Below are 22,095 nucleotides of genomic sequence, written 5' to 3'. Positions count from 1 at the left end.
ACTTGCCAGGATTCAGGTCTTCGATGGCCTTCATCACTTCATGTTCTGTTAATGGTCGTTCTAAGGTTTCTTTAACTTCAGACGACAGCTGTGGCATTCGTTGCAAAAATAAATTATTGAAATCGTGCATGTTGACAGGCCTGAATGCAAAAAGTTTTTTGTAATGCTCAAGGAACGCATGCCCTATGTTATTGTTATCGGTTAATACCACCCCTTCATATTCAATGGCCTCAATCTGCTTACGTCTGGAATGTTTTTTTTCTAGTCCCATCGCTCTTTTCGTTGGCGTTTCCCCGCATGTTAGTCTTTCTGCTCTAGCACGCACGAGTGCGCCTCGATAGCGTTCTTCGTCGAACACTTCGAGCTTTTTCTTAACAGCGCGCATATCGTCTTGATAAGCGCCCGGTTGCTTGCATTCCAGCGTCGCCAATTTTGCCAGCAATGTTTTTAAATCCTTTTCACTGGCCTTTTCTTCATAACGCAGTACGCTACTTCTTTCAATTGCTTTCATTTTGATGGTTTGCTTCAACAACTCCCATTCCTCGCCAAACTTTATAGAACTATCCGTTGCAAAGGAATTCAGAGCAGCCACTACCTTTTCATTAAAAGTTTCATCTCGTAGCAGCTCAGAATTCATTTTCCACAGTTCCCAAACGAATTTGTTTCGTTCTTTCTTGCTGCCTACCCTGCATTTTACCAGGCAGTGATCCGAGAATGATATGGCCGTAACTGCATAGCACTGGCATTTTTCTACCAAATCGTATGATAGATAGATCCGGTCTAATCGTGCGTGACTTGTGCCCTGAAAGTGAGTGTACATCACGTCTCGGTCAGCCCGAAAACACTCAGCGACATCTTCTAATTCGAACTCATGTATAATTTGTGCGAGGATATCGCTGCTTTTGTCATAAACTACGCGTCGCGTAGACCTATCCTCAGCATTCAATACGCAGTTGAAATCCCCTACACAGGCTATTGTTTTTTGCACAGAGAAGTGATGCTTTAGGTTCAAAAAGAAAGTTGCCCTCTCTTGCACTGTATTAGGTGCATAAATGCACAACACGCGCCATTTGACATCGCAATAACTGAAATCACAAACGACAAGTCGACCGGAAGTGCACGAGAAGTAACCGTCAATAACCAGTCCTGGAAGCTTCCTCACGAACAACACACATCCCGCCGAAGTCCCTAAGGCGTGGCTCACTACCGTATAGTAGTTGTACGTGAACCTTTGCACCATGCTCCCGGTCTCCTCCTCGCCGTCTACCTTGGTTTCTTGCACGGCTAAAACGTCGAGGTCGTGGTCCACTAGTAGTCTGTAAACCTGACTCTGTTTCTTTTTGGCGGCCAGACCTCGAACGTTTAGCGTGCCGAGGCTAAGCGACGGGTTGGTAGCCATTGCTGATTTAAACGGGAGGGGAGAAGGCCCGGAGCATGGTGCTCACCTTAACGTCTAGCTGACCGCTAGACGCCTCCGTGGCCATCCGGTGGCCGTCGTCCGAGTTCGTCTTTGGTCAGCTTCGGGGTGAGCCTGCGGTCAGCCTCCAAGTTCGGCTTAGGCTTGATGGTGGAGCGCCTTCCGGGTAGCGTCTTAGCGGGTGGTGGCTCGGAGTCACCGCCGGCCTTTCCGTCGACTTTCTCCTCGTGCTGCAGGGATCTCTTGACCGGTGCCGAGACGGATTCGACGCGGGCGCTAGCATGGGTCGCGTTGTCGTCCGCCTCTGCCTGCGTTGCATCCGTAGCTCGCTGGTGGCTCTCATTTTCTTGCGGGGCCGTCTGCACGCTCTCGACTGTAGCTGCTGGTTCCTTAGGGGGAGGGATATTATTCCTTCCTGCTTCGGCCTGCTTGGTCGTCGCGCTCGTTTCTGCCGCCACGTTGCTGTTTCCAGCACCCTTGGCCGCTTCCTCCGCCTCGGTCACGTCCATCATATGTTCTGATGCCGACGGCTCGCTCTGCGCCGAGCCCGCGGCTACTGCGTAAGAGCGTACACAGTCCGCGTCGTTGTGTCCAAAAAGCCTGCACCGGGAACAACGGGGAACCTTGCATTCTCGTCGAACGTGGCCAGAGCCCCGGCAGCGTAGGCACTGCATGGGGCGACCTGGGGCTACCACCAGCGCAAGCTCGCCGGCGACGCGGATCTGGTGGGGCAGGTCGTCAACTTTCATTCCGGCTTTCAGCTGCAGCAGCACTGCTCGGGTCGTCGAGCCCTTGTCGGAAACGCCATCCACTCGCCAGCGCTCCCGGGTCACTTCCGTCACTTTGCCGAAGGAGGCCAGCGCGGTCTTGACGTCTTCGTCGTCCACCCCATGCAGAAGCCAGTGGATACGAAGCTTCACCTGTTGTTCCTTGGGGTCGATGACCAGGCAGCGACGCCCCTTCACCTGTAGCTCCTTCAGGGCAGCCAGCTTTTCGGCAGCCTCGGCTGTCTTCATCGTCACCGCCCATACATGGTTGATTTGGTATGCTCCAAGGGCGACGACGCCAGAGAGCATACCAACAGCTTGAAGCGCGTCCCGGAAATCTTCCACACGGAACGGGCGAACACGAGCGTCGCCGTGCAAAAAAACTGTATTTAAAACAATGCGTCCTGTAGGTAGCCGAGGCAAAATAATCTGGAAATCCTTATCTTCCTCCGTCGAAAGCCTGTTGCCGCGGCTAACAGCCGCATATGCCGCTCCATTGGAGCCCATGATCCTACGATCCGTTTAGCTCGGGAGCCGGAAGCAGAATGCATGGTATGGCCGATGGCGAGAAACGAAGGTTTCCGATGTTGCCTGTATCTAAAAATGAGCATTGGCTCTCTACAGCTACAATGAATAGTCTTTACGGGTTACGGAAACGTCTCATTACGTGGCTTCATTTTGTTGATCTGCGCTAGAAAAGAGAAAACTGCGTGTGCGAGTTGTGCAGAGGAGAGTGGACGTAAGACGTTGTGTGCGTTTTTCCGCGGCTTGCACATGTGGTTTGGAATGTGCTGCCGTCAATGTGATGCTATCAACCTGCATGCGTGTAATAGCGATGCAGTTAGCAGTTTATGCGAATGATTTGCGCGATTAGTGACACTTTTTGTCGCCATATTACTCCGCGTAATATCATTGCCACGTCCTTCGTGTTGTTTTAATTTGCGCGCGCGCGAAGCTCACGTCGATGTTGACGCACGATCGAGATGCTGCGAAAGATGAGTGTTCATATTTCGCCAACGCGTCCACTCACCACATCTTTACGCCTACATGCACAACATGCCAACTAAAATAATAATAATAATAAAAAAGAAGTACAGGCAAAAAAAAATTAAAAAGAAAGGTGCCATCAGCACTCGGTGTTCCCAGGTGGTCTCCCTCCCAAGTACTGACCGAGCCCAATGCTGCTTAGCTTCGGGGATCGGACGAGAACCGGCGTATTCAGCATGGTATGGCCGATGGCGAGAAACGAAGGTTTCCGATGTTGCCTGTATCTAAAAATGAGCATTGGCTCTCTACAGCTACAATGAATAGTCTTTACGGGTTACGGAAACGTCTCATTACGTGGTTTCATTTTGTTGATCTGCGCTAGAAAAGAGAAAATTGCGTGTGCGAGTTGTGCAGAGGAGAGTCGACGTAAGACGTTGTGTGCGTTTTTCCGCGGCTTGCACATGTGGTTTGGAATGTGCTGCCGTCAATGTGATGCTATCAACCTGCATGCGTGTAATAGCGATGCAGTTAGCAGTTTATGCGAATGATTTGCGCGATTAGTGACACTTTTTGTCGCCATATTACTCCGCGTAATATCATTGCCACGTCCTTCGTGTTGTTTTAATTTGCGCGCGCGCGAAGCTCACGTCGATGTTGACGCACGATGGAGATGCTGCGGAAGATGAGTGTTCATATTTCGCCAACGCGTCCACTCACCACATCTTTACGCCTACATGCACAACATGCCAACTAAAATAATAATAATAATAAAAAAGAAGTACAGGCAAAAAAAATTAAAAAGAAAGGTGCCATCAGCACTCGGTGTTCCCAGGTGGTCTCCCTCCCAAGTACTGACCGAGCCCAATGCTGCTTAGCTTCGGGGATCGGACGAGAACCGGCGTATTCAGCATGGTATGGCCGATGGCGAGAAACGAAGGTTTCCGATGTTGCCTGTACCTAAAAATGAGCATTGGCTCTCTACAGCTACAATGAATAGTCTTTACGGGTTACGGAAACGTCTCATTACGTGGTTTCATTTTGTTGATCTGCGCTAGAAAAGAGAAAATTGCGTGTGCGAGTTGTGCAGAGGAGAGTCGACGTAAGACGTTGTGTGCGTTTTTCCGCGGCTTGCACATGTGGTTTGGAATGTGCTGCCGTCAATGTGATGCTATCAACCTGCATGCGTGTAATAGCGATGCAGTTAGCAGTTTATGCGAATGATTTGCGCGATTAGTGACACTTTTTGTCGCCATATTACTCCGCGTAATATCATTGCCACGTCCTTCGTGTTGTTTTAATTTGCGCGCGCGCGAAGCTCACGTCGATGTTGACGCACGATGGAGATGCTGCGGAAGATGAGTGTTCATATTTCGCCAACGCGTCCACTCACCACATCTTTACGCCTACATGCACAACATGCCAACTAAAATAATAATAATAATAAAAAAGAAGTACAGGCAAAAAAAATTAAAAAGAAAGGTGCCATCAGCACTCGGTGTTCCCAGGTGGTCTCCCTCCCAAGTACTGACCGAGCCCAATGCTGCTTAGCTTCGGGGATCGGACGAGAACCGGCGTATTCAGCATGGTATGGCCGATGGCGAGAAACGAAGGTTTCCGATGTTGCCTGTATCTAAAAATGAGCATTGGCTCTCTACAGCTACAATGAATAGTCTTTACGGGTTACGGAAACGTCTCATTACGTGGTTTCATTTTGTTGATCTGCGCTAGAAAAGAGAAAATTGCGTGTGCGAGTTGTGCAGAGGAGAGTCGACGTAAGACGTTGTGTGCGTTTTTCCGCGGCTTGCACATGTGGTTTGGAATGTGCTGCCGTCAATGTGATGCTATCAACCTGCATGCGTGTAATAGCGATGCAGTTAGCAGTTTATGCGAATGATTTGCGCGATTAGTGACACTTTTTGTCGCCATATTACTCCGCGTAATATCATTGCCACGTCCTTCGTGTTGTTTTAATTTGCGCGCGCGCGAAGCTCACGTCGATGTTGACGCACGATGGAGATGCTGCGGATGATGAGTGTTCATATTTCGCCAACGCGTCCACTCACCACATCTTTACGCCTACATGCACAACATGCCAACTAAAATAATAATAATAATAAAAAAGAAGTACAGGCAAAAAAAAATTAAAAAGAAAGGTGCCATCAGCACTCGGTGTTCCCAGGTGGTCTCCCTCCCAAGTACTGACCGAGCCCAATGCTGCTTAGCTTCGGGGATCGGACGAGAACCGGCGTATTCAGCATGGTATGGCCGATGGCGAGAAACGAAGGTTTCCGATGTTGCCTGTATCTAAAAATGAGCATTGGCTCTCTACAGCTACAATGAATAGTCTTTACGGGTTACGGAAACGTCTCATTACGTGGCTTCATTTTGTTGATCTGCGCTAGAAAAGAGAAAACTGCGTGTGCGAGTTGTGCAGAGGAGAGTGGACGTAAGACGTTGTGTGCGTTTTTCCGCGGCTTGCACATGTGGTTTGGAATGTGCTGCCGTCAATGTGATGCTATCAACCTGCATGCGTGTAATAGCGATGCAGTTAGCAGTTTATGCGAATGATTTGCGCGATTAGTGACACTTTTTGTCGCCATATTACTCCGCGTAATATCATTGCCACGTCCTTCGTGTTGTTTTAATTTGCGCGCGCGCGAAGCTCACGTCGATGTTGACGCACGATCGAGATGCTGCGAAAGATGAGTGTTCATATTTCGCCAACGCGTCCACTCACCACATCTTTACGCCTACATGCACAACATGCCAACTAAAATAATAATAATAATAAAAAAGAAGTACAGGCAAAAAAAAATTAAAAAGAAAGGTGCCATCAGCACTCGGTGTTCCCAGGTGGTCTCCCTCCCAAGTACTGACCGAGCCCAATGCTGCTTAGCTTCGGGGATCGGACGAGAACCGGCGTATTCAGCATGGTATGGCCGATGGCGAGAAACGAAGGTTTCCGATGTTGCCTGTATCTAAAAATGAGCATTGGCTCTCTACAGCTACAATGAATAGTCTTTACGGGTTACGGAAACGTCTCATTACGTGGTTTCATTTTGTTGATCTGCGCTAGAAAAGAGAAAATTGCGTGTGCGAGTTGTGCAGAGGAGAGTCGACGTAAGACGTTGTGTGCGTTTTTCCGCGGCTTGCACATGTGGTTTGGAATGTGCTGCCGTCAATGTGATGCTATCAACCTGCATGCGTGTAATAGCGATGCAGTTAGCAGTTTATGCGAATGATTTGCGCGATTAGTGACACTTTTTGTCGCCATATTACTCCGCGTAATATCATTGCCACGTCCTTCGTGTTGTTTTAATTTGCGCGCGCGCGAAGCTCACGTCGATGTTGACGCACGATGGAGATGCTGCGGAAGATGAGTGTTCATATTTCGCCAACGCGTCCACTCACCACATCTTTACGCCTACATGCACAACATGCCAACTAAAATAATAATAATAATAAAAAAGAAGTACAGGCAAAAAAAATTAAAAAGAAAGGTGCCATCAGCACTCGGTGTTCCCAGGTGGTCTCCCTCCCAAGTACTGACCGAGCCCAATGCTGCTTAGCTTCGGGGATCGGACGAGAACCGGCGTATTCAGCATGGTATGGCCGATGGCGAGAAACGAAGGTTTCCGATGTTGCCTGTATCTAAAAATGAGCATTGGCTCTCTACAGCTACAATGAATAGTCTTTACGGGTTACGGAAACGTCTCATTACGTGGTTTCATTTTGTTGATCTGCGCTAGAAAAGAGAAAATTGCGTGTGCGAGTTGTGCAGAGGAGAGTCGACGTAAGACGTTGTGTGCGTTTTTCCGCGGCTTGCACATGTGGTTTGGAATGTGCTGCCGTCAATGTGATGCTATCAACCTGCATGCGTGTAATAGCGATGCAGTTAGCAGTTTATGCGAATGATTTGCGCGATTAGTGACACTTTTTGTCGCCATATTACTCCGCGTAATATCATTGCCACGTCCTTCGTGTTGTTTTAATTTGCGCGCGCGCGAAGCTCACGTCGATGTTGACGCACGATGGAGATGCTGCGGATGATGAGTGTTCATATTTCGCCAACGCGTCCACTCACCACATCTTTACGCCTACATGCACAACATGCCAACTAAAATAATAATAATAATAAAAAAGAAGTACAGGCAAAAAAAAATTAAAAAGAAAGGTGCCATCAGCACTCGGTGTTCCCAGGTGGTCTCCCTCCCAAGTACTGACCGAGCCCAATGCTGCTTAGCTTCGGGGATCGGACGAGAACCGGCGTATTCAGCATGGTATGGCCGATGGCGAGAAACGAAGGTTTCCGATGTTGCCTGTATCTAAAAATGAGCATTGGCTCTCTACAGCTACAATGAATAGTCTTTACGGGTTACGGAAACGTCTCATTACGTGGCTTCATTTTGTTGATCTGCGCTAGAAAAGAGAAAACTGCGTGTGCGAGTTGTGCAGAGGAGAGTGGACGTAAGACGTTGTGTGCGTTTTTCCGCGGCTTGCACATGTGGTTTGGAATGTGCTGCCGTCAATGTGATGCTATCAACCTGCATGCGTGTAATAGCGATGCAGTTAGCAGTTTATGCGAATGATTTGCGCGATTAGTGACACTTTTTGTCGCCATATTACTCCGCGTAATATCATTGCCACGTCCTTCGTGTTGTTTTAATTTGCGCGCGCGCGAAGCTCACGTCGATGTTGACGCACGATCGAGATGCTGCGAAAGATGAGTGTTCATATTTCGCCAACGCGTCCACTCACCACATCTTTACGCCTACATGCACAACATGCCAACTAAAATAATAATAATAATAAAAAAGAAGTACAGGCAAAAAAAAATTAAAAAGAAAGGTGCCATCAGCACTCGGTGTTCCCAGGTGGTCTCCCTCCCAAGTACTGACCGAGCCCAATGCTGCTTAGCTTCGGGGATCGGACGAGAACCGGCGTATTCAGCATGGTATGGCCGATGGCGAGAAACGAAGGTTTCCGATGTTGCCTGTATCTAAAAATGAGCATTGGCTCTCTACAGCTACAATGAATAGTCTTTACGGGTTACGGAAACGTCTCATTACGTGGTTTCATTTTGTTGATCTGCGCTAGAAAAGAGAAAATTGCGTGTGCGAGTTGTGCAGAGGAGAGTCGACGTAAGACGTTGTGTGCGTTTTTCCGCGGCTTGCACATGTGGTTTGGAATGTGCTGCCGTCAATGTGATGCTATCAACCTGCATGCGTGTAATAGCGATGCAGTTAGCAGTTTATGCGAATGATTTGCGCGATTAGTGACACTTTTTGTCGCCATATTACTCCGCGTAATATCATTGCCACGTCCTTCGTGTTGTTTTAATTTGCGCGCGCGCGAAGCTCACGTCGATGTTGACGCACGATGGAGATGCTGCGGAAGATGAGTGTTCATATTTCGCCAACGCGTCCACTCACCACATCTTTACGCCTACATGCACAACATGCCAACTAAAATAATAATAATAATAAAAAAGAAGTACAGGCAAAAAAAATTAAAAAGAAAGGTGCCATCAGCACTCGGTGTTCCCAGGTGGTCTCACTCCCAAGTACTGACCGAGCCCAATGCTGCTTAGCTTCGGGGATCGGACGAGAACCGGCGTATTCAGCATGGTATGGCCGATGGCGAGAAACGAAGGTTTCCGATGTTGCCTGTACCTAAAAATGAGCATTGGCTCTCTACAGCTACAATGAATATTCTCTACGGGTTACGGAAACGTCTCATTACGTGGTTTCATTTTGTTGATCTGCGCTAGAAAAGAGAAAATTGCGTGTGCGAGTTGTGCAGAGGAGAGTGGACGTAACACGTTGTGTGTTTTTTTCCGCGGCTTGCACATGTGGTTTGGAATGTGCTGCCGTCTATGTGATGTTATTAACCTGCATGCGTGTAATAGCGATGCAGTTAGCAGTTTATGCGAATGATTTGCGCGATTAGTGACACTTTTTGTCGCCATATTACTCCGCGTAATATCATTGCCACGTCCTTCGTGTTGTTTTAATTTGCGCGCGCGCGAAGCTCACGTCGATGTTGACGCACGATGGAGATGCTGCGGATGATGAGTGTTCATATTTCGCCAACGCGTCCACTCACCACATCTTTACGCCTACATGCACAACATGCCAACTAAAATAATAATAATAATAAAAAAAGAAGTACAGGCAAAAAAAAATTAAAAAGAAAGGTGCCATCAGCACTCGGTGTTCCCAGGTGGTCTCCCTCCCAAGTACTGACCGAGCCCAATGCTGCTTAGCTTCGGGGATCGGACGAGAACCGGCGTATTCAGCATGGTATGGCCGATAGCGAGAAACGAAGGTTTCCGATGTTGCCTGTATCTAAAAATGAGCATTGGCTCTCTACAGCTACAATGAATAGTCTTTACGGGTTACGGAAACGTCTCATTACGTGGTTTCATTTTGTTGATCTGCGCTAGAAAAGAGAAAATTGCGTGTGCGAGTTGTGCAGAGGAGAGTGGACGTAACACGTTGTGTGTTTTTTTCCGCGGCTTGCACATGTGGTTTGGAATGTGCTGCCGTCTATGTGATGTTATTAACCTGCATGCGTGTAATAGCGATGCAGTTAGCAGTTTATGCGAATGATTTGCGCGATTAGTGACACTTTTTGTCGCCATATTACTCCGCGTAATATCATTGCCACGTCCTTCGTGTTGTTTTAATTTGCGCGCGCGCGAAGCTCACGTCGATGTTGACGCACGATCGAGATGCTGCGGATGATGAGTGTTCATATTTCGCCAACGCGTCCACTCACCACATCTTTACGCCTACATGCACAACATGCCAACTAAAATAATAATAATAATAAAAAAGAAGTACAGGCAAAAAAAAATTAAAAAGAAAGGTGCCATCAGCACTCGGTGTTCCCAGGTGGTCTCCCTCCCAAGTACTGACCGAGCCCAATGCTGCTTAGCTTCGGGGATCGGACGAGAACCGGCGTATTCAGCATGGTATGGCCGATGGCGAGAAACGAAGGTTTCCGATGTTGCCTGTATCTAAAAATGAGCATTGGCTCTCTACAGCTACAATGAATAGTCTTTACGGGTTACGGAAACGTCTCATTACGTGGCTTCATTTTGTTGATCTGCGCTAGAAAAGAGAAAATTGCGTGTGCGAGTTGTGCAGAGGAGAGTCGACGTAAGACGTTGTGTGCGTTTTTCCGCGGCTTGCACATGTGGTTTGGAATGTGCTGCCGTCAATGTGATGCTATCAACCTGCATGCGTGTAATAGCGATGCAGTTAGCAGTTTATGCGAATGATTTGCGCGATTAGTGACACTTTTTGTCGCCATATTACTCCGCGTAATATCATTGCCACGTCCTTCGTGTTGTTTTAATTTGCGCGCGCGCGAAGCTCACGTCGATGTTGACGCACGATGGAGATGCTGCGGATGATGAGTGTTCATATTTCGCCAACGCGTCCACTCACCACATCTTTACGCCTACATGCACAACATGCCAACTAAAATAATAATAATAATAAAAAAAGAAGTACAGGCAAAAAAAAATTAAAAAGAAAGGTGCCATCAGCACTCGGTGTTCCCAGGTGGTCTCCCTCCCAAGTACTGACCGAGCCCAATGCTGCTTAGCTTCGGGGATCGGACGAGAACCGGCGTATTCAGCATGGTATGGCCGATGGCGAGAAACGAAGGTTTCCGATGTTGCCTGTATCTAAAAATGAGCATTGGCTCTCTACAGCTACAATGAATAGTCTTTACGGGTTACGGAAACGTCTCATTACGTGGTTTCATTTTGTTGATCTGCGCTAGAAAAGAGAAAATTGCGTGTGCGAGTTGTGCAGAGGAGAGTGGACGTAACACGTTGTGTGTTTTTTTCCGCGGCTTGCACATGTGGTTTGGAATGTGCTGCCGTCTATGTGATGTTATTAACCTGCATGCGTGTAATAGCGATGCAGTTAGCAGTTTATGCGAATGATTTGCGCGATTAGTGACACTTTTTGTCGCCATATTACTCCGCGTAATATCATTGCCACGTCCTTCGTGTTGTTTTAATTTGCGCGCGCGCGAAGCTCACGTCGATGTTGACGCACGATGGAGATGCTGCGGATGATGAGTGTTCATATTTCGCCAACGCGTCCACTCACCACATCTTTACGCCTACATGCACAACATGCCAACTAAAATAATAATAATAATAAAAAAGAAGTACAGGCAAAAAAAAATTAAAAAGAAAGGTGCCATCAGCACTCGGTGTTCCCAGGTGGTCTCCCTCCCAAGTACTGACCGAGCCCAATGCTGCTTAGCTTCGGGGATCGGACGAGAACCGGCGTATTCAGCATGGTATGGCCGATGGCGAGAAACGAAGGTTTCCGATGTTGCCTGTATCTAAAAATGAGCATTGGCTCTCTACAGCTACAATGAATAGTCTTTACGGGTTACGGAAACGTCTCATTACGTGGCTTCATTTTGTTGATCTGCGCTAGAAAAGAGAAAACTGCGTGTGCGAGTTGTGCAGAGGAGAGTGGACGTAAGACGTTGTGTGCGTTTTTCCGCGGCTTGCACATGTGGTTTGGAATGTGCTGCCGTCAATGTGATGCTATCAACCTGCATGCGTGTAATAGCGATGCAGTTAGCAGTTTATGCGAATGATTTGCGCGATTAGTGACACTTTTTGTCGCCATATTACTCCGCGTAATATCATTGCCACGTCCTTCGTGTTGTTTTAATTTGCGCGCGCGCGAAGCTCACGTCGATGTTGACGCACGATCGAGATGCTGCGAAAGATGAGTGTTCATATTTCGCCAACGCGTCCACTCACCACATCTTTACGCCTACATGCACAACATGCCAACTAAAATAATAATAATAATAAAAAAGAAGTACAGGCAAAAAAAAATTAAAAAGAAAGGTGCCATCAGCACTCGGTGTTCCCAGGTGGTCTCCCTCCCAAGTAGTGACCGAGCCCAATGCTGCTTAGCTTCGGGGATCGGACGAGAACCGGCGTATTCAGCATGGTATGGCCGATGGCGAGAAACGAAGGTTTCCGATGTTGCCTGTATCTAAAAATGAGCATTGGCTCTCTACAGCTACAATGAATAGTCTTTACGGGTTACGGAAACGTCTCATTACGTGGTTTCATTTTGTTGATCTGCGCTAGAAAAGAGAAAATTGCGTGTGCGAGTTGTGCAGAGGAGAGTCGACGTAAGACGTTGTGTGCGTTTTTCCTCGGCTTGCACATGTGGTTTGGAATGTGCTGCCGTCAATGTGATGCTATCAACCTGCATGCGTGTAATAGCGATGCAGTTAGCAGTTTATGCGAATGATTTGCGCGATTAGTGACACTTTTTGTCGCCATATTACTCCGCGTAATATCATTGCCACGTCCTTCGTGTTGTTTTAATTTGCGCGCGCGCGAAGCTCACGTCGATGTTGACGCACGATGGAGATGCTGCGGAAGATGAGTGTTCATATTTCGCCAACGCGTCCACTCACCACATCTTTACGCCTACATGCACAACATGCCAACTAAAATAATAATAATAATAAAAAAGAAGTACAGGCAAAAAAAATTAAAAAGAAAGGTGCCATCAGCACTCGGTGTTCCCAGGTGGTCTCACTCCCAAGTACTGACCGAGCCCAATGCTGCTTAGCTTCGGGGATCGGACGAGAACCGGCGTATTCAGCATGGTATGGCCGATGGCGAGAAACGAAGGTTTCCGATGTTGCCTGTACCTAAAAATGAGCATTGGCTCTCTACAGCTACAATGAATATTCTCTACGGGTTACGGAAACGTCTCATTACGTGGTTTCATTTTGTTGATCTGCGCTAGAAAAGAGAAAATTGCGTGTGCGAGTTGTGCAGAGGAGAGTGGACGTAACACGTTGTGTGTTTTTTTCCGCGGCTTGCACATGTGGTTTGGAATGTGCTGCCGTCTATGTGATGTTATTAACCTGCATGCGTGTAATAGCGATGCAGTTAGCAGTTTATGCGAATGATTTGCGCGATTAGTGACACTTTTTGTCGCCATATTACTCCGCGTAATATCATTGCCACGTCCTTCGTGTTGTTTTAATTTGCGCGCGCGCGAAGCTCACGTCGATGTTGACGCACGATGGAGATGCTGCGGATGATGAGTGTTCATATTTCGCCAACGCGTCCACTCACCACATCTTTACGCCTACATGCACAACATGCCAACTAAAATAATAATAATAATAAAAAAAGAAGTACAGGCAAAAAAAAAATTAAAAAGAAAGGTGCCATCAGCACTCGGTGTTCCCAGGTGGTCTCCCTCCCAAGTACTGACCGAGCCCAATGCTGCTTAGCTTCGGGGATCGGACGAGAACCGGCGTATTCAGCATGGTATGGCCGATGGCGAGAAACGAAGGTTTCCGATGTTGCCTGTATCTAAAAATGAGCATTGGCTCTCTACAGCTACAATGAATAGTCTTTACGGGTTACGGAAACGTCTCATTACGTGGTTTCATTTTGTTGATCTGCGCTAGAAAAGAGAAAATTGCGTGTGCGAGTTGTGCAGAGGAGAGTGGACGTAACACGTTGTGTGTTTTTTTCCGCGGCTTGCACATGTGGTTTGGAATGTGCTGCCGTCTATGTGATGTTATTAACCTGCATGCGTGTAATAGCGATGCAGTTAGCAGTTTATGCGAATGATTTGCGCGATTAGTGACACTTTTTGTCGCCATATTACTCCGCGTAATATCATTGCCACGTCCTTCGTGTTGTTTTAATTTGCGCGCGCGCGAAGCTCACGTCGATGTTGACGCACGATGGAGATGCTGCGGATGATGAGTGTTCATATTTCGCCAACGCGTCCACTCACCACATCTTTACGCCTACATGCACAACATGCCAACTAAAATAATAATAATAATAAAAAAGAAGTACAGGCAAAAAAAAATTAAAAAGAAAGGTGCCATCAGCACTCGGTGTTCCCAGGTGGTCTCCCTCCCAAGTACTGACCGAGCCCAATGCTGCTTAGCTTCGGGGATCGGACGAGAACCGGCGTATTCAGCATGGTATGGCCGATGGCGAGAAACGAAGGTTTCCGATGTTGCCTGTATCTAAAAATGAGCATTGGCTCTCTACAGCTACAATGAATAGTCTTTACGGGTTACGGAAACGTCTCATTACGTGGTTTCATTTTGTTGATCTGCGCTAGAAAAGAGAAAATTGCGTGTGCGAGTTGTGCAGAGGAGAGTGGACGTAACACGTTGTGTGTTTTTTTCCGCGGCTTGCACATGTGGTTTGGAATGTGCTGCCGGTTATTAACCTGCATGCGTGTAATAGCGATGCAGTTAGCAGTTTATGCGAATGATTTGCGCGATTAGTGACACTTTTTGTCGCCATATTACTCCGCGTAATATCATTGCCACGTCCTTCGTGTTGTTTTAATTTGCGCGCGCGCGAAGCTCACGTCGATGTTGACGCACGATCGAGATGCTGCGGATGATGAGTGTTCATATTTCGCCAACGCGTCCACTCACCACATCTTTACGCCTACATGCACAACATGCCAACTAAAATAATAATAATAATAAAAAAGAAGTACAGGCAAAAAAAAATTAAAAAGAAAGGTGCCATCAGCACTCGGTGTTCCCAGGTGGTCTCCCTCCCAAGTACTGACCGAGCCCAATGCTGCTTAGCTTCGGGGATCGGACGAGAACCGGCGTATTCAGCATGGTATGGCCGATTTTTTTTTTTTTTTTATTTATTACCGGTTTTTCCGCAGAACGTGCAGTTTCCACACATTACAGTATCACAATTGCAATACAAACAAAAAGGAAAGAAACGAGTCACACCGTACAACAAAGCCGTCTGTCCCTGTTGGACAGGCGTTGTCAACTTAAAATTCCTTCATGGCTGTCAGAGGTTCTAGCCTCCACAGCCATTCCGGAACACATTGTTGCATTTTCTGTATTTCTATGAATCGCGACATACATTCTCTGAAATAATCGCGAGCGGGCCTAGCGTCAGGATCACAATAGTACCCTGCCATACGAGCCCGCCATATACAGTGGAGTGCGTTTAACATAACGAAATCATATGGAACCCCGTCATCATCCTTAATTGTCAGATACCTTATCCCTTGGGGGTCCACCGGTAACTCTTTTTTCAGGGTTCGCTTTAAGACGTCCCAGAAAAAGAAGCCCTCCCAACATTCCAAAAAAACGTGATCTATGGTTTCCTGCTTTTTGCAGATCAAGCAATGCGTTCCCCATGGTACGATACAACCTCGCTCTTCCATGAAAGTCTTCACTGAGAGCGTACCGGTGTGAAGCTTAAAAAAAAACGTTTTTACCCCTGGTGACACCTCCATGTGTTTTACGCGTTTAAGTACATCAAGTCCTGGCCCTCCACTGTAAATGGCTCTGTATAACGGCACTGGGAAAACAATGTCGCACACATCTTTATACAATCTTTTCCTTTTAACATCGCAAAGGTAATCCATTGAAAATCGAACAGAAAGAAATCTTACGCTGTCGGCCACTTCCTTAAAGAAGCCACGAAGTGATCCGGTAACGCATGCCGTACTAACGACATGTGCCGGCAAAGCACCGCTCAACCTGAGCTGGCATACTGTGCGCAGAAAAGGATGGCGCACATCGCGAAAAAACAAGAATCGGTTGACTAGTTGTCTAACAAAAAGATGAACCAAACCCACACCCCCGTCTTTCACTCTTCTAAACAAATTTGTTCGGCTGCACCTTTCCCATGTTGACCCCCAGATGAAAACAGCAAACACTCTGTGCAGCCTTTGCACATTTGTTCTCGAGCAATACAACGCTTGCATGACATAATATAACTTCGTGACAAAAAACATATTACAGACTGTCGCCCTTGCAAAAATAGACAGCTTCACATCCTTCCATCTGTCCGCCTTTTCTTTCATTTCATCGGCTTGGCTCCTCCAATATTCATCGCTACTATTGTAGCTATTGAGAGGAACGCCCAGATACCTCGTCGGCGTTTTGACCCAGTTGAGGTTCGCGAAGTTGTCCGGTGCAGACTCCCATTTCCCGTGCCACAGGCCTAGGGATTTGCCCCAATTTATTCTACTACCCGTGACATCACAGAAATGTTTCACTGCCGATACTGTTTCCGTTACACTTGGTCTGTCTGTGCAACACACTGCAATGTCATCTGCATATGCGAGCAGCTTCACCTCTGTCGCTGCTAATCTGAAACCACGTATTTTGTCATTTCCGTTAATTACTACACACATTGCTTCTATGTAAATGGCAAATAACAGCGGACTGAGGGGACAGCCTTGGCGTACTGAACGCATGATGTTAATGGGGGCCCCCAGAGATTTATTGACAATTAATCTTGTTGTGCAATTCTGGTACGCCAAGGCCACGCCCTCCCTGATGATGGAACCGACATTAACATGATCCAAGATGGCAAACAAAATAACATGAGCGACACAATCGAACGCTTTCTCCAAATCGAGCTGAAGAACTGCAACGCCACCATCGGTGACGTCACAGCACTCGAGCACGCTCCGCATCTGATGGATGTTCGAAAAAATGGACCGTCCCTTGATGCCGCAAGTTTGGTGGTCTCCGACAATTTCCTTGATGACGCCTTGAAGTCTCGCAGCTAAAATCTTCATAAGATCTTGTAATCAATGTTTGTTAGTGATATCGGTCTATAGGATGACACGAATCTGAGTTTGTCTGTTTGATCACTCTTAGGGATTAGTATTGTGTGCGCTTTTCCAAAAGATGGGGGCAATAATTTCTTCTCGTACGCGTCATTGAATACGTCTGCTAACAATGGGGCCAGTTCACTTTTGAAAGCCTTATATAACCCCGCACAGAGTCCATCAGGCCCAGGCGACTTGCCCGAGTTCAAATCGCCGATTGCCTTTTCAACTTCGTTCTCGGTAATGTTGCCTTCCAATCGTTCTTTAGCGTCATCTCCCAGTCTCGGCATCCGCTGAAGAAAATCGGCTTTGAAACTCTCTACATTCGCTGCCTTAAATGCAAAGAGCGACTGGTAGTACTGACAGAAGGCGCGTCCTATGCTTTCGTTGTCGTCAACAAGAACCCCGTTCATTAAAATCTTATCCACATGGTTTCGCCGTCCGTGCGCCTTCTCGAGTCCAAGCGCCCTTTTTGTGGGCGTCTCCCCCGCCGCTAATACATCTGCTCGTGCTCGCACGATGGCACCTTGATAACGTTCTTTATCGAACTGTTCAAGCTTTTCCTTGACGCTCCGCACATCGTCTTTGTACAGACCAGGCTCTCTGCACTCCAGCGTTATCAGCTGCTGAAGTAGTGTTCGCAAAGCCTTTTCTTTATATTCCCTCTCAAATTTGAGGCAGCTTGACCTTTCTAAGGCTTTCATTTTAACTTTTTCTTTGAAACATTCCCACTTTTCAGCTATTGTTTCAGCTTCATCTTTGCGTATTTCATCAATGGCATTCCGTACTGCCTTTACAAAAGATTCATCATTTAATAACGAGGCATTCATTTTCCACATCTCCCAATTAAACGCATGTTTCCGTTTCCCTATACCGACATTACATATTACGAGACAGTGATCTGAGAACGATACGGGTACTACAGAATAACCGTGGCATCTTGGAATTGTATCCAGCGAAATGTAGATTCGGTCCAATCGCGCATGGCTACTGCCCTGAAAACGTGTAAATGTCACGTCACGCCCCCCTTCCAGACAATCAAAAACGTCATCTAGTTCATTTTCACTAATTAGTTTTGACAAGACTTCACTGCTTCTGTCACGCACACCGGCATTATTGGCTCTGTCACTAGCGCTCATTACACAATTGAAGTCTCCTAAGAGCATAACGCGCTTATCGCATCGCACATACTGCGAAAGGTTCGAAAAGAAACGGGCACGCTCTTCTACTGAATTGGGCGCATATACGCATATGACACGGTACTGAAACTCGCACAAAACAATATCGCAAAAAACAATCCTTCCAGATTGACAAGAAAAGGTACTTTGAATCTGCAGTCCAGGCAGTTTCTTCACAAAAAGAATGCACCCCCCAGCCGTGCCTAACGCATGGCTTACCACCGCAAAATACCTAGACGTGAAACGGCGCACCATGCTCCCGGTCTCCTCCTCCCCGTCAACCTTGGTTTCCTGGACGGCTAGTACGTCGACGTCGTGGTCAGTGACCAACCGTAGGACTTGACTTTGCCTACGACTAGCCGCCAACCCTCTCACGTTTAAAGTGGCAATATTAAGGGACGGTATCTGAGCCATGTTGAGCTAAAGAGAAAAGTAGGCCCGGAGCATGGTGCTTACCGTTCACGACTAGCCCTCGGCTAGCCGCCTCCGGGACCTCCCGGTTTCCCGGCGTTGTTTGTGGGCGGCACTTTGTCCGCAGGCTTTCTCTCAGGTGGGACATTCGGCTTTGGTTTCAAGCTCGTGCGCCTCCCAAGAGGTGTCTTTGTCGGCGGCCCTTCGCTGGTGCTGGTCGCGCCGTCGTTGCGGTCCTTAGTCTGGTCATGGGGGCGCTTGACTGGCGCACCAAGAGTCGAAGTCCGGTCGCCGTCGAGGACGGCCTCCTCCTGCTGCATTGCCGTCGCATCGTTGTCGGGCGGGTCCTCACTACTGCTCCGCGTAGGCTGGCCCTCAGCGGTCGCGCCCTGTACCGTCCCACTCGGCTTCACGGTAGTCTCAGCCACCCTGCTGTCTACGGCCAAACTCGTCGTTCCACTGGCTGTCGCTGTCGGGACCGTGTCTAGAGTTCCTTTAGCAGCGTCCTCCGCCTCGGCCACGTCCATGACGTGCTCTGCCGCAACGTCACAAGTTACTGGGCCTGTTACGGTGGCATAAGATCTTACGCAGTCAGCGTCGACGTGGCCGAAACGTCTGCATAGAGAACAGCGGGGGACTCTGCACTCACGGCGGACGTGTCCCGTGCCGTGGCAGCGCAGGCACTGCATTGGTCGACCGGGCACGACGACCAAGGCCAACTCTCCGCCGACGCGGATCTGATGGGGCAGATCCTCCACTTTCATGCCGCTTTTCAATTTCAAAATGACGGTCCTGGTGGTTGAGGTCTTCGCTCCCATGCCTTCGACGCGCCACCGCTCCCGGCTCACCTCCTCCACCTTGCCGAAAGCCGCGAATGCCGTCCGGACGTCCTCGTCGCCAACACCGTACAGCAGCCAGTGAAGCCTTAGCTTCACCTGTTGATCCTGCGGGTCAACGATGACGCACCGTCGTCCCTTCACTTGGAGTTCCTTGAGGTCCAGAAGCCTTTTTGTGGCACTCGCATCACTGAAGGTCACTGCCCAGACGTGGTTGATCTGCTACGCCCCTATGCATACCACATCAGGCAGCAAGCCCGTCGGCAGAAGGGCGTCCCGGAAATCTTCCACCTTGTACGGTCTCGCACGTACATCACCGTGCAAAAAGACGGTATTAATCACCAATTGACCTTTGGGCAGTTGCGGCAAAATAAAGGCATAATCCTTGTCGTCGTTTAGCCTGTTTCCGCGGCCTAAAGTGGCCGCTGTCGCTGCTCCACTGGAGCCCATGACTCTGCTGACCGCTCAGCTCGGCTGCCGGAAGCAGAATGAGCATGGTATGGCCGATGGCGAGAAACGAAGGTTTCCGATGTTGCCTGTATCTAAAAATGAGAATTGGCTCTCTACAGCTACAATGAATAGTCTTTGCGGGTTACGGAAACGTCTCATTACGTGGTTTCATTTTGTTGATCTGCGCTAGAAAAGAGAAAATTGCGTGTGCGAGTTGTGCAGAGGAGAGTGGACGTAAGACGTTGTGTGTGTTTTTCCGCGGCTTGCACATGTGGTTTGGAATGTGCTGCCGTCTATGTGATGCTATCAACCTGCATGCGTGTAATAGCGATGCAGTTAGCAGTTTATGCGAATGATTTGCGCGATTAGTGACACTTTTTGTCGCCATATTACTCCGCGTAATATCATTGCCACGTCCTTCGTGTTGTTTTAATTTGCGCGCGCGCGAAGCTCACGTTGTTGGAATCGCACCGCTGGCCCGAGTTGTTGGGGTCTCGGTGCTGACGCCCGTTATTGCCAATGGGTCGCAAGCCCCAAGGGTAGCGTTGGCCTGGCGGCCTGGGGCACTGGAAGCATCCGAAGGTCCCGGCAAAGCAAGAGAAGACTGGTAACAGAACAACTTGTTTATTCTAACATAGCAAAAGAGCGGCCGGTCAGGTCGACCGAAGTGGAGAGACGGGAGAGCACGCAACTCAACAGTACAAATCGGAGCCTCTTTCTTGGCGTCCGGGGGCAGCTGCTCTTATACTCCCGGCGTCGCGGTCCAAAAGGGAAGGAGGGAAGGTCACGGGATGAAGGTCACGGGACGGCGCAGCAGGAGCCCACGACGGCGCGAACTGTCGGGCCGAGAGACCTGCTGAACCGAGTGTAGTGACGCATCGCCAACCCTCACCCACACGACGGCGCGAACAGTTGAGCCGAGAGACCTCCAGGCTCCTCATTCGGGGAACTCCGCTCCCCGGCTGCCGCGCTTTGACAAGCGAGGGCACACACACACACACGCACACACGAAGACACGTGGCACTGAAACACGCCTGGACACGCTTGGCGGGTAGGCGTTGCGGCGGCGTCGGACGGGCCAAAATGTCCGCCGCTTTGAACAAAGCCCCGGCGTCCGTTGCATCCGCGCCGGCATTACCGCGCGTTGTAGGCGAAACGTAACAGACCGCCCCGCCGGGGGAAGGAGATCCCGATGGTCAGGGGACTGCATCCGCTGTCCGGAGGGATGTCGCTCGATGATGCTCATAACCGAAGTTGGGCGTCCTTGGGCGTTTCTTGAGCGCAGCGCACAGAGAAGGCCTCGTTCTCACGTTCAGGTGCACACAGGACACTGCAAAGTGACTTCGGGAGAGTTGACATTTTTGTTCTCGTTTCCGGCAAGCGTTAGAACCACGCCAAAAGTCAACCGCTCAGTTAGCAAGCACGGCACAACCCTCACTAAGCCCTGCCAGGCTCTTTCCCCTTTTATACTGCTGCCTATACAGTAGTTTAGCAGCACTCAGAACGCGTCCACAAATCGGAAAAATTGCACTAAAAAGCACATCATCACTTTGAAACACTACACAAAAGCAATAAGTTAAAAAAAAAAAAATCCTGCCTCAGGAAGAAAAACATCAGTAACGAGCAATTTTGAGGCTGATTCCCACGTTAGGGGCTTCGACTTAAGCCATCGGCGTTACCGTTGAGACTCCCCTTTTTGTAACGCACCTCAAAGGAATATTGTTGCAAAGCGAGGCTCCAGCGCAGGAGGCGGCCATTTTTGGGAGAGATGGTCTGCAGCCATTGGAGAGGGCAGTGATCCGTTTCAATGATAAACCTCGAGCCAGCTAGGTAACATGACAATTTCTGAACGGCCCACACGATACACGCACACTCTTTCTCGGTGGCGCTATACGCCTGCTCACGACTCGTCAGCTTACGACTAGCATACAGGACGGGGTGTTCTACTTCTCCATTTTCCCGTTGGCACAGTACAACGCCCATGCCTCGCTCACTAGCATCACACTGAACAACGAACCCTTTTGTGTAGTCGGGCGATCGTAGCACAGGCTGGCTTGTTAGGGCGCTCTTTAGGGCGCTAAAAGCTCTTTCCTTCGTCTCATCCCAGACGACTGTTTGCGGCTCTGTCTTTCTTAGAGCATCCGTCAAGGGAGCCGCGATATCAGAGTACCTGGGGATGTACCTCTGATAGTAGCCGGCGACACCTAAGAACGACCGAATATCGGTCTTCGTGCGCGGTTGCGGGAAGTCTCGCACAGCGGCCACTTTTATTTCAGAGGGGCGGCGACGACCCCGACCAATCACGTGTCCGAGGTAGACAACCTCGGCCTGTGCTAACTGGCACTTGGGAGCCTTGACTGTCAAGCCCGCATCGCGCAGGCGGGTTAGCACTGCCCG

General features: G+C 48.8%; 14 non-coding genes and 4 pseudogenes across 14 annotated transcripts; all 18 read right to left on the bottom strand.

Moving 5' to 3' along the window:
• Positions 1–3,305: 3,305 nt before the first annotated feature.
• LOC126538029 (5S ribosomal RNA) lies at positions 3,306–3,424 on the bottom strand. The gene has a single exon (XR_007600913.1). It is a non-coding gene; the product is annotated as a 5S ribosomal RNA (ribosomal RNA).
• Positions 3,425–3,978: 554 nt separating this feature from the next.
• On the bottom strand, positions 3,979–4,097 carry LOC126538028 (5S ribosomal RNA). The gene has a single exon (XR_007600912.1). It is a non-coding gene; the product is annotated as a 5S ribosomal RNA (ribosomal RNA).
• A 554-nt stretch (positions 4,098–4,651) lies between these two features.
• LOC126538027 (5S ribosomal RNA) lies at positions 4,652–4,770 on the bottom strand. The gene has a single exon (XR_007600911.1). It is a non-coding gene; the product is annotated as a 5S ribosomal RNA (ribosomal RNA).
• Positions 4,771–5,325: 555 nt separating this feature from the next.
• Positions 5,326–5,444, bottom strand: LOC126538026 (5S ribosomal RNA). Its single transcript, XR_007600910.1, has one exon. It is a non-coding gene; the product is annotated as a 5S ribosomal RNA (ribosomal RNA).
• A 555-nt stretch (positions 5,445–5,999) lies between these two features.
• On the bottom strand, positions 6,000–6,118 carry LOC126538025 (5S ribosomal RNA). The gene has a single exon (XR_007600909.1). It is a non-coding gene; the product is annotated as a 5S ribosomal RNA (ribosomal RNA).
• A 554-nt stretch (positions 6,119–6,672) lies between these two features.
• Positions 6,673–6,791, bottom strand: LOC126538024 (5S ribosomal RNA). The gene has a single exon (XR_007600908.1). It is a non-coding gene; the product is annotated as a 5S ribosomal RNA (ribosomal RNA).
• Positions 6,792–7,346: 555 nt separating this feature from the next.
• LOC126538022 (5S ribosomal RNA) lies at positions 7,347–7,465 on the bottom strand. The gene has a single exon (XR_007600906.1). It is a non-coding gene; the product is annotated as a 5S ribosomal RNA (ribosomal RNA).
• A 555-nt stretch (positions 7,466–8,020) lies between these two features.
• LOC126538021 (5S ribosomal RNA) lies at positions 8,021–8,139 on the bottom strand. Its single transcript, XR_007600905.1, has one exon. It is a non-coding gene; the product is annotated as a 5S ribosomal RNA (ribosomal RNA).
• Positions 8,140–8,693: 554 nt separating this feature from the next.
• Positions 8,694–8,812, bottom strand: LOC126538064 (5S ribosomal RNA; annotated as a pseudogene).
• Positions 8,813–9,368: 556 nt separating this feature from the next.
• Positions 9,369–9,487, bottom strand: LOC126538056 (5S ribosomal RNA). Its single transcript, XR_007600937.1, has one exon. It is a non-coding gene; the product is annotated as a 5S ribosomal RNA (ribosomal RNA).
• Positions 9,488–10,042: 555 nt separating this feature from the next.
• Positions 10,043–10,161, bottom strand: LOC126538020 (5S ribosomal RNA). Its single transcript, XR_007600904.1, has one exon. It is a non-coding gene; the product is annotated as a 5S ribosomal RNA (ribosomal RNA).
• A 556-nt stretch (positions 10,162–10,717) lies between these two features.
• LOC126538019 (5S ribosomal RNA) lies at positions 10,718–10,836 on the bottom strand. The gene has a single exon (XR_007600903.1). It is a non-coding gene; the product is annotated as a 5S ribosomal RNA (ribosomal RNA).
• A 555-nt stretch (positions 10,837–11,391) lies between these two features.
• Positions 11,392–11,510, bottom strand: LOC126538018 (5S ribosomal RNA). Its single transcript, XR_007600902.1, has one exon. It is a non-coding gene; the product is annotated as a 5S ribosomal RNA (ribosomal RNA).
• Positions 11,511–12,065: 555 nt separating this feature from the next.
• Positions 12,066–12,184, bottom strand: LOC126538058 (5S ribosomal RNA; annotated as a pseudogene).
• A 554-nt stretch (positions 12,185–12,738) lies between these two features.
• LOC126538063 (5S ribosomal RNA) lies at positions 12,739–12,857 on the bottom strand (annotated as a pseudogene).
• Positions 12,858–13,414: 557 nt separating this feature from the next.
• Positions 13,415–13,533, bottom strand: LOC126538017 (5S ribosomal RNA). Its single transcript, XR_007600901.1, has one exon. It is a non-coding gene; the product is annotated as a 5S ribosomal RNA (ribosomal RNA).
• Positions 13,534–14,088: 555 nt separating this feature from the next.
• LOC126538015 (5S ribosomal RNA) lies at positions 14,089–14,207 on the bottom strand. The gene has a single exon (XR_007600900.1). It is a non-coding gene; the product is annotated as a 5S ribosomal RNA (ribosomal RNA).
• A 545-nt stretch (positions 14,208–14,752) lies between these two features.
• On the bottom strand, positions 14,753–14,871 carry LOC126537995 (5S ribosomal RNA; annotated as a pseudogene).
• Between the last annotated feature and the right edge of the window lie 7,224 nt (positions 14,872–22,095).

This window comes from Dermacentor andersoni, chromosome 4, assembly GCF_023375885.2.
Source record: "Dermacentor andersoni chromosome 4, qqDerAnde1_hic_scaffold, whole genome shotgun sequence".
Lineage (NCBI taxonomy): Eukaryota > Metazoa > Arthropoda > Arachnida > Ixodida > Ixodidae > Dermacentor > Dermacentor andersoni.
Note: the sequence above shows the minus strand (reverse complement) of the source record. Positions and strands in the feature narration are given on the sequence as shown.